Below are 9,818 nucleotides of genomic sequence, written 5' to 3' on the forward strand. Positions count from 1 at the left end.
GGCCAGTTTGATTCATATAACAAAAGCGCAGTTAATAATGTTCAAAATACAAAACTAAAAATATATTTTGTTAATATAGTAAAAAATTGTGTGCAAATAACTGAAGGTATCTAAATTTGTATAGAACAAGAAATGAAGTGTGTATAAATGTTAGTAATTAATCATGTTTTAGTTTGTATCTTTAATCTAATCTAATCTCTTTATTCCAAAGTTAAATGCTTAGTGTTTGTTCAATAAAACCCTAAAACTTGGGTTCCTGACTCCTGTTTTTTTTAAGGAGTTTTTGAATGGAGTTTGACTGGAGGTCAAATTGTGGTAGAAAACACACAAGGCCAGTACAGTCCCAATGTTCTCACAGACTAATGGAGCTTTACCCCATTTCTGATATCCACACGTCAAAGCCAAATAGAGTCCATGGCTTGTGCTATTTTCTATAATGGCTGTAAGTTCCTGCTCTTCCTCTAGAAAATTCACACTCCATCTCGACAGTTTAACTAGCACAGCAAATCCTGAGGCAAAAATGCCAAGCCTTGATTCAGCAGTAAAGAGTACTTTATATCACTGTTGGAGAGTCCACCTGAGGAATGGCTCCAATTTACAGATGAAACAAGGGTGCTGTGTTCCTGATATATTAGAGGATATTGGTTCCTCTTTGTGTTTGTGTTGTGGGCTAGAAATAAGATGTATTAGTTAAAAAAGAGGCACCCCTCTTTTTTTTGCTTGTTAAAATTTAGTTTTTTTTTTTTCATTTTTCTTCAAGATAATACACACCATTAAAAATCCGTGTTGGGAACAAGTTTATATGCTGTTTAATAGTTCATCCTGTAGATGGCATTTGGCACTGGCAGTGATAAGGAAATGCAGTGTTACGTTTGAGATGTGGAAGTAATTAGAAAGTAATTAGTTAAGCGTTTTGTAGAAGCCAAACTGGTTAAGGATGTGTTGTTTAGAGTAAATGTTGAATGGAAATACTATTTTTGCTGTGCGGTTATGCAGGGAATCAAGATGGCGAACTCCAGGGTAAGGAACGTGTTGCAGATGTAGAGCAACAGGTGACATGGACAGAGTTGATGATAACAGTGGAACTCTGAATGGACTTCAGTTAAATGTATAAGATTTACACTTGATTTATACTAGGATTGATATTCAGCAGCAGAAAAACACTCCTCATCTCATCCCAATTAACAACCTCCCCCCAAAGAAGTCCTTTAATATCATTTAACACAACAAGAGCCATGTCAAAATCAATTTGTCACAAACCACACGCAAGCATGCAAGAGCTCCTGCATTTCCACCTCCCTGCATTTTCGCCTCCACGAAACCTTCCTGACCCCAAGCTTTCATCCAAAACAACTACTTCGCCTAAAGCCATTGAACTTTGCCTCCTTGGAACCTTCCTGGCTGTCGACCCCTAGCTCTTGTCCAAGATCACGACTTCGTCCCTAGATTTGACACCGAACCACAAGGGATTTCCAGCATAGCCAGGCACAGGGTCCTACCTTCCGTTGCTTCGAGCTACATGACACAATTAATCAAAATGATGCCAAAAACATTGAGTCCTAAATCCATCTTCCTTATTATTCTAAAATGTACATTACAATAGAGTGTTTGGATTCTTTTGATTTTAAATATGTTGTGCCAAACAAAGGGCATCAGCTGAGAGTTTGTCTGTTAAAAGTCGTCTTTATTTCATATGCATATGGAAGTCTTGCTTTTAGGCACAAGACTTAAAAGACAACGCTAACAGTGCTCTTTTATACAGTGAAACAAACAATACAAGATACACTCCCACATGACTCTCTTCTTGCACTGTGGCTATGTATGGTCGTTCTAGAAAGCTGACCAGTATATACGTTTATTTTCTTTACTGCCAGCTTGCGTGACAAGCAGCCCCTTTTGCTGAATAGACCATTTGTTCCAGGAGAGGTCACTGGTCATTTCTCTGAGAACTATGCCAGCTATGCGTAAAGACCCCATGTGGCTATCTTATCTTTTGAGACCAGACATACTGGGATGGATTTAGTGAAACATAAGTGAAAAGATACCAAGTTAACTAGATATAATACAAACTTTTAGTGAAAACCTTTTAGTTAATTCCCTCAAATATGAAAATGAAAATTCAACTGTAGGAAAAATATGATTTCTTGTTCAAATAGATTTGGTTGCTTTCTCTGTCAGTTGCACCATTTTGGCATTATTGTGTTGAAGATAGAGTACTTGGATTAGTTTTATTAAAGAACAAGAAAGTTTAGATATTACTTCAATGCACTATTTTAACTAAATAAAATTGCTGTTTTTTCATTTTTCTGCAGTTCTCCAGTGTGGTTTGCCAGTACTCTCTGACCTGTCTGCTTACCAAGTGTCTTTTTCAACCCTGCCATCCTTACAGGTTAGTGCCAGTTAGAGGAGCAGAGAGTTTTTCACTTACACAAGGTCATCAGAAAAGTTAAGAAAGAGAGGAGGCCATCCAGCCCATCTGCCATGAGGTAGTCAGCCGTTCAAATTGAGTACAAATTGAGAAAGAATTGCTTCCTGTTTTAAATCCTCAATTTTAAATGCATATAATTAAAAGTACAGGATTTTTCACTTCAGCTTGACTTTAACATTTTTTCTTTCACATTCAGTAAGACTGATGTTCGGAATGAAACGATAAACCGAGGTCCTGACTCTCAGTAGTCATTAAAAATTCCTGGGCATTTCCCACAAGAGTAGGGAGTTATCCTGGTGTCCGGGCCAAATTTCCCCAATGATTGGATGCACTTGCCCTGCAATGGACTGACGTCCCGTCCAGGGTGTATCCTGCCTTGTGCTCGTTGCTTGCTGGGTAGACTCCGGCTTCCCGCAACACTGTATGGTATAAAGCAGTTTAGTAAATGACATGACATGACATTCAGTTTGAAACAAATGGAGATAGTCCTCAATAATTATATATTAACACTGTGTTACCCTGGTAGTCTTCAAGTACTCAGAGTATAAGAAGGGAGTTGAAATGCTGGCTTTTAACAACTAATTAGAAGTAGTATAAACACTATTCAACAGTTTTTTGCAATAAGGAATTTTAGTTCACAGCTTGGGACAATATGTTCTTACAGGGCAATATTTGTAGCAGTCAGGACTAAATAGTTTACTATTTAAATCTAATTTGTGTTCCAGAGGACTGCTCACACTATCACTTACAGGCAGTTTGTTGGAGATACCGAAGAATTCTTAATAAAGAATCAGTTTTGGTTATTGATTGAGTGATGAAATATATATATATATTTGAGTTTTGGGGATTATGTGCCCGCTACAAAGTGTTCATTGTTTGCATTCATTGACCTGTTTAATACATAAATTACCCCTAATACACTACACAGACATTCTAACCTTTCTTTAGGTTTAGTTTTCAAAGATACTGTAAATACCACTCTTGCATGTGTGCAAGACCGATTTAATTTAGTGCTGGGGATTTCTAGTAAAAAAACTAGTCACCAGTGTAAAAGACAGAAGCAGCAGGAAACAATTTAAATATCACCTTCTAAGCCTCCAAACTGATTTGATCCCTTGCTTTTTTGGTTAATTATTTTCTACAGTAACCATGTTTCCAAAATTAACTTACCGGCATTAAGAAGATAAATACTCATGTACCGTGTGAAGGTCTGCATTGTCTTCTGCTTATGAAGAATGTGTGCTGTTTTCGTGCTTCAGTGGCTCTGTCAAGGAAACAATGTACTGTATAATATCAGGAGAAACTTCTACACATCTAGAAGACACAAGGACACAGGCACCCAAGAACAAGCTGGTCTAGATCAGATTAGAGAGAGTTACAGACTTACTCATACTAATGTGATTCTCATCATCACACTTCCAAGTTTATCCTGACATATTACCTGAATTGAGCAAGAACCTGTTAATTTCAAGATGGGCTTCCCTGTCATGTCCTTTAACTTTCATTCTGGACTGGTCACTGGAGCAGGAAAAGAATCTCCTGGCAACCTGAGTCTTTTATCTTCACAAGTAAAGCTGACAATTGTTTTATATCTTTGAAGTGCAATACGGTTTATCAGCTAACAGTGATAAACTACTGCCAGCATAGACAAGGCATATATATATATATTAAATCATGCACACTTTAACTCACTTCAGGATTCTTCTGAATTAAAATTACCCTAAAATCCTGCAAAATACTTTCAGAAATGTGATCCAGCACTGTGTTACGTGAGACAATATTTTTAAAGTGTTCTTCTAAGATTGCACATAATTGACATGAATAATTGCACATTGCAAAAAAAACTACTTTGAAACAGACATTATTAAGCACCCAATTTATGCCAGATCTTTATTGCTTTTGATTTCCAAGAAGATTCATCAGTGAGTTAAAGTACAGACAGTATAGCTGTGTAGATGGCAGAGTGGATATAGTGGACAATTATGTAACTGAGGGCTCAGGTGGCACAAAAGAATAGGTTGGTCTTGTGGGAATTGAGTCTGGATCTTCTCACTCAGGCTGTATATCTCCAACAAAAGACGGATAGTCATCTTATCTGCCCATATCTGTTAATCGGCGCTGGTAACTTGACTGTGACAGTATTCAGCTCATGAAAGGAATGTAAGATTGAAAGTGCCATACTAACAGCCACGTGTTGCCATCAAGTTCTAGCTGTCTGAAGTGTCCTCGGATGTAAACACAGTAATGACCACTGTGGCTTTCCAAACACCTGAGAACCTGTTCATTGCCACAGTCCTCCTCCCACTGATGATCACCTGGCTGGGGCACTTCAGAGTTCACAGTGTGAAAAAAGCAGATAGGTCCCACAGTGCACATGTTCTTAATAGCAGTGGTAGCGTGAATTGAAATTAGTGGAAGTGTAAAATGAAAAAAAATATCACTTTTGGCCATGGACACCCATCTGTAATCAATAGAGGTTTAACTACAGTAGACTTCATGATAAAAGCATCTGTCTCTTTCAGTTCCCTTTAAAGACTTTAGAGATCTCAACTCACTTAATACTTCACAAAGATTTCACAGCTCACTTATCACACAGTGACATGACAAACACCTCAAAGATAAAAGAGCTCTCAAAACAAATTGGCAGCACAGTGGTACAAAGGCCCCGATCATGAGAAGGCAACTTCACTTTTTGAGTACACTCACATCCATCATTAAGAAGTGGAATGTGTGTCATAGCTCCCAGACTTCACCTGCTGTAGATCAGGCCACATTCACAAATGAGCAAAGGGACTGGCAGAAAACATGTCAGGAAAATCAGCAGAAGGCTTTGAAACATTTGTACATTCCTGTTGCTAAGGTGGTAAAATATTCACATAGTCCTAATAACTCAGTGCAAGGGCATTTGTCCATTCTATACCTCACATAAAACAATAGATTGATACAGTAGATTGCATTCAGAAAAAATCACAGCCCTTTTTGACAGTTTAATCTCTTAGTAGTTTTCAATTGGGGGATAAGAGAAGGATGTCCTTCAGGAAGACAATGAGTTGTGAAATACTGTGTATGTTGACATAAGGAAGAATAAATTTCATACTGTACGTGTAAAAGAACAGAGATAGCGAATGGAAGTCTGGGTTAAGGTGTTCTTTAGGATTAAAATGCTTAACAGGCAGAAATAAAATACTAATCTACACTTAATAACTACAAAGAAGCTATATCCCTGGAAGAATAAATTAGAAAAATTAATTGCCCTCAGTAGCAAAACAGTATCTAGATATAACTGAAGGATCCTTTTAATATCTTTGGAATCAAACTGTTACTGTGTTTAATTTGAGCAAATGACTATTTCCATGTCTTCTTAAGATCTTCTATAAATTAAAACACTGAAGTGGTTTAAAATTGTCCCTTGGGAAAGGGAAAAACAATACATTTTCAGTCATTATTTCTCCACGTTATGTGCAGAATTTTACAATGTTGAGGAATTAAGAAAGTAGAATTTAAAGTGACTCAGAAAACAGACCTTTGGAACCTGAGCTTATACAATCTTATCAGTCAGTCAGTATTTTAAGCAAACATAATTTGATTATATAGCTTTCTAAGCTGGAATCATAACTGTTAAAAAAATAATAAACGTGCTAATAACATCTTGTTTTCACCTCAGTGTGAAAGATAAGATAGGCTTTTTTATAGCACACCTTGTATTAGAAGAGGAAACTTTTCACAGCCAATTTCAGGGCACCAACATTTCTTTTATCTCCCTATTTCTAATTAAATATATTTTTGCTTAATTGCATTTCTAATGAAACAATTATTCATGAGTTATGTGTTTATATGTTATGTTTAAGTTAGGTGTTGACAGAGATGGATTTCTATTATCAGGTAAGGAGAAATATATCACTGAAACCAGAAGAAACATTGTGAAGCTCGGTCATTAATTTACTGAAAGAATCTGAAATTGATACAGTACATTTTTAGAGTGCTTTGAGGAGTGTTAGGAACCAATAAAACACAGCAATGTACAGTCTCATACGTGGTTTCTGAATACTGTGGAGCAATACTATATATGTGGAACCTTTTTTGCGTGTTTTATTTCCTTACGGGATGTACAACTGTTTAGATGTATACAAGAGACATTACACATTGCTCCTTTATATTAATTAATTTGCAAAAAGAAGAGTATAACAATATTCTTTAATGAAATTTGAACTTTGCATGGAGCAATATTATTGCATATGTATTGCAATGTATAAATAGGGGACAAAGTCGATAGACAAATATTCACAGTACTACTGGGTTTTGTGAGTGCAATTTAATTTTACATTTATAAAATAAATGTTCCATTTTGTAATGTTCTATTAAAAACAGGAACAGGACATACCAAGAAAACCATGTACAGTACCACAGTTTTTAATGAGGCACGTGGGCCGAATACCTGGACATTGTCGCACATCGAGTTATAAAGAACTCGAAGTAGGTCTTCCAAATGAGCCCGAAGCGCTACGAGTCCGAGAAGGGTGAGGCAGAAGAGCAGTCAGTAGTTCCAGGTGAGGCGGTCAAATCCAGGTAGTGAAAACAGAGAGGCAAACAAATCAGAGAGGGGCAAGACAAAAGGGAAGTCGAAAGGGTCCGAGGCGAGAAGAGTCTTCATTGTAGTGGTCAAAGGCAGAGGTGAGCTCAGGAGGCGGAAGAATTCCTAATACCGGGCGAGGACTAGGAGGGTTTAAATAGTGAAGGAAGAGGAGATTGAATAATGAGGATCAATTGATGCAGGTTGTGCTCGTAACAGACATCCAAAACTACATTTTCCAACATCCCACACAAGTTAAAGAATTCTGTGAATTTGCAAATTGAAATATTAAAATGACTACATACAATTACTACATAAAGACATATGATCATTAGACTAAGAAAAACACAATTTAAATGAAGCTGCGCAATGTCCAAAAATGTGGTATGCTTATTGTTAAAATGAAATCTGATGTTCTTTCTACATGACTGCATCTGTAATGCAAAATGTTCCAGCATGCATTCTTTCTGGCAGAAATGGCCTCTATATGGCTGGAAGTGGAAACCCACCAGTGTGCTTATGTTGAAGCTCCTCTTTACTTTGAAACATCTTAGTGACCATGTTTAAGCGAGTGTTGAGTGGGTTTGAATGCTGTGTCCTTTCATTGTTGCCACCACAGCTGTTCACCCAATTAAAAGAACATTGTTACATGCACTTTGGGAATGTTGCACTGTGGCTATCTGAAATGCACAGCTGCAGCTGCTGACAGGTAGAGATCCTGATTTTCAGAGGCTGGCGAGGATGCCAGAGTGGAGGATGAAAGAAGGTCACCGGAGACAGCTGAGAGAGAGGAGAAATGGAGAATGGAATCTAGTTCTTTTGAAAACATTAGTTATCTGCATAGCAATGGAGCTAAAAAGGTATTGGATGGGCTTTGGTGTTTCTGGGAGATGTCAGGGTCCAGATCAGGAGTTTCAGGTGTTTAGCTTTCTAGTTTCTGGCAGATGAAAACAGGAAACACCCAGACAATAGAATCAAGAGTCCTCTATAATTCTAGGGGGTATGGTTGAATTAACTTTCTTCCTTTTTACTTGTTATACTGTAGCTATGGCATAACTGCAACAGGCCTAAGTAAGATATATTCTAAAAGACTTCAGAAACTCAAAATTTTATATTTAAGCTCAAGTTTTAAAATTACTATAATTACATTTATTGAAGGTAATTTTATGTAAGTTCTGTCTAGAAAAGTACCCAAGCAGAAGGTAAATGCAAATTGCTTATTCCCTTAGGAAGTACACAGATTACAAATGTTTGGTGTGATCCTATTGCTTGTTTTTGAATATTGGGGAAGATTATCACTTGATAATTGAAGATTGTGTTGTGTGAGATCCAGACTTCTGAGATGATCTGACATTTTTCAAGAGTGCAAGTACATCTGTTGCAGACTAGAGATGGTGGGTAGCATATCAAACTTTGCTTCCCTGGTTCAACAGAGCTCTTCTCTACTTCCTCTTGTTTCTTGGATTCGTCTCTTACTGAGTTGTTTACTTTCCGTTTTTTGTTCTTTTCCGTGATATTCATTAGCTGCAGACAAACAATTTTTGCTTGGCTAGTTTAAATTTAACATTAAAATTCAATCTTTTACCAATAGAAGCAGTCACAATACTATTTTCTTGGTGTGAATTTCAAATTTTCTAATTGGTGTTTTTCCTCATTTCACCACTAGATTTATCGATTGGTATTTCAAGACCCTTAATCCATGTGGCTTGGATTATCCCCCCAATTCAAAATCTTTTTGATCATTGCTTTTTGCAAAGTGAACTGTTTCATTTAGTATATTGTAAATACGTCTTTAAGACCAATTAAGTGATATTTACGAGAGCTTTTTGTTTCTTGGAATTCAGTAGAGTTGGTTACAATGTTTCTGGATCTTCCCACACTATTGCTTTATTATCAACAAAATGAAAAAAATGTACTTCTGGGACATGTGGGCAATTATTAGGAACATTTTCCCAGCTTTTAAAGGATCTAATCTTTTGGAAGGAGTTCTTGCATACCTTCCCATCTTTCTGAACCTTCTACTCTGTTACTGGGACAGGAGATATCCTCTTCTTGACTGGAGAGGTGCCATGCTTAATTAGCATTCCTACATGGCAGGAGATTGTATAATGCTGTCTCTTATATTTCCTTGATAAGTAGGTTTATAGTACTTATTGCCTTGTGAAGTCACAAGAAGAGCAGACTTTATTCCGAGATGTCACTTAAGTGGGAAAAGTATACAGACCTGTCTGTTGGCAGCACATGAACAGATTAGCAGATAGTATGTCTTACAGATCAGTGGAAAAATAAATGAGGAAAATAGAGAAAATAGCTTGGCTGTAGATAACAAGAAGAACACAAAAATACGAAGGAGGCAGCAGGAACAGAAGGACAAGACACATCTGTAGGCTCAGTAAATGGAGTCTTGGGCAGCTCAGGGGTCCTTGCAGCTGACTGGAGTGCTGCACCATGAATGACATCATCAGGCATTGTAGAAGTATGCTGGGGCACCAAGCATTGAAGATCTTGAAGTATAGTGAGAAGCACTTTCCTTAGGTATTTTTTTATAAATCCGTGTTTCTGGAAATTTTACTGGAGTGTGGTACAGTCCAGCAGTCTTGATTGAATGGAAAAATAGTTGCCAGTGTTCTGAAGCACTTGTGTTCCTCCAGAGCCAGGGTATGCAGGAGAAACTGCCTGTGTTTCACTTCTATCCTAATATTCTGTTTGCCTATACTGCTGCTTCCCCACGTTGTCTAGAAAACATAAATAATGTGTCAAGAGAAACACCCAATTCTTTTTTGGTCACTAGACTCTTGTATGTCAGTGCTCCCTTTTTTG

At 37.3% G+C, this 9,818-nt stretch overlaps 1 long non-coding RNA gene across 1 annotated transcript; it reads right to left on the minus strand.

The window, feature by feature from the left end:
• Positions 1-2,782: 2,782 nt before the first annotated feature.
• LOC138224074 (uncharacterized) lies at positions 2,783-3,938 on the minus strand. The gene is made up of 3 exons (XR_011182429.1): positions 3,870-3,938; positions 3,599-3,692; positions 2,783-2,847 (listed from the first exon to the last, which is right to left on the minus strand). It is a non-coding gene; the product is annotated as an uncharacterized lncRNA (long non-coding RNA).
• Positions 3,939-9,818: the final 5,880 nt, after the last annotated feature.

This window comes from Lepisosteus oculatus, chromosome 18 (assembly GCF_040954835.1).
Source record: "Lepisosteus oculatus isolate fLepOcu1 chromosome 18, fLepOcu1.hap2, whole genome shotgun sequence".
Classification (NCBI taxonomy): domain Eukaryota; kingdom Metazoa; phylum Chordata; class Actinopteri; order Semionotiformes; family Lepisosteidae; genus Lepisosteus; species Lepisosteus oculatus.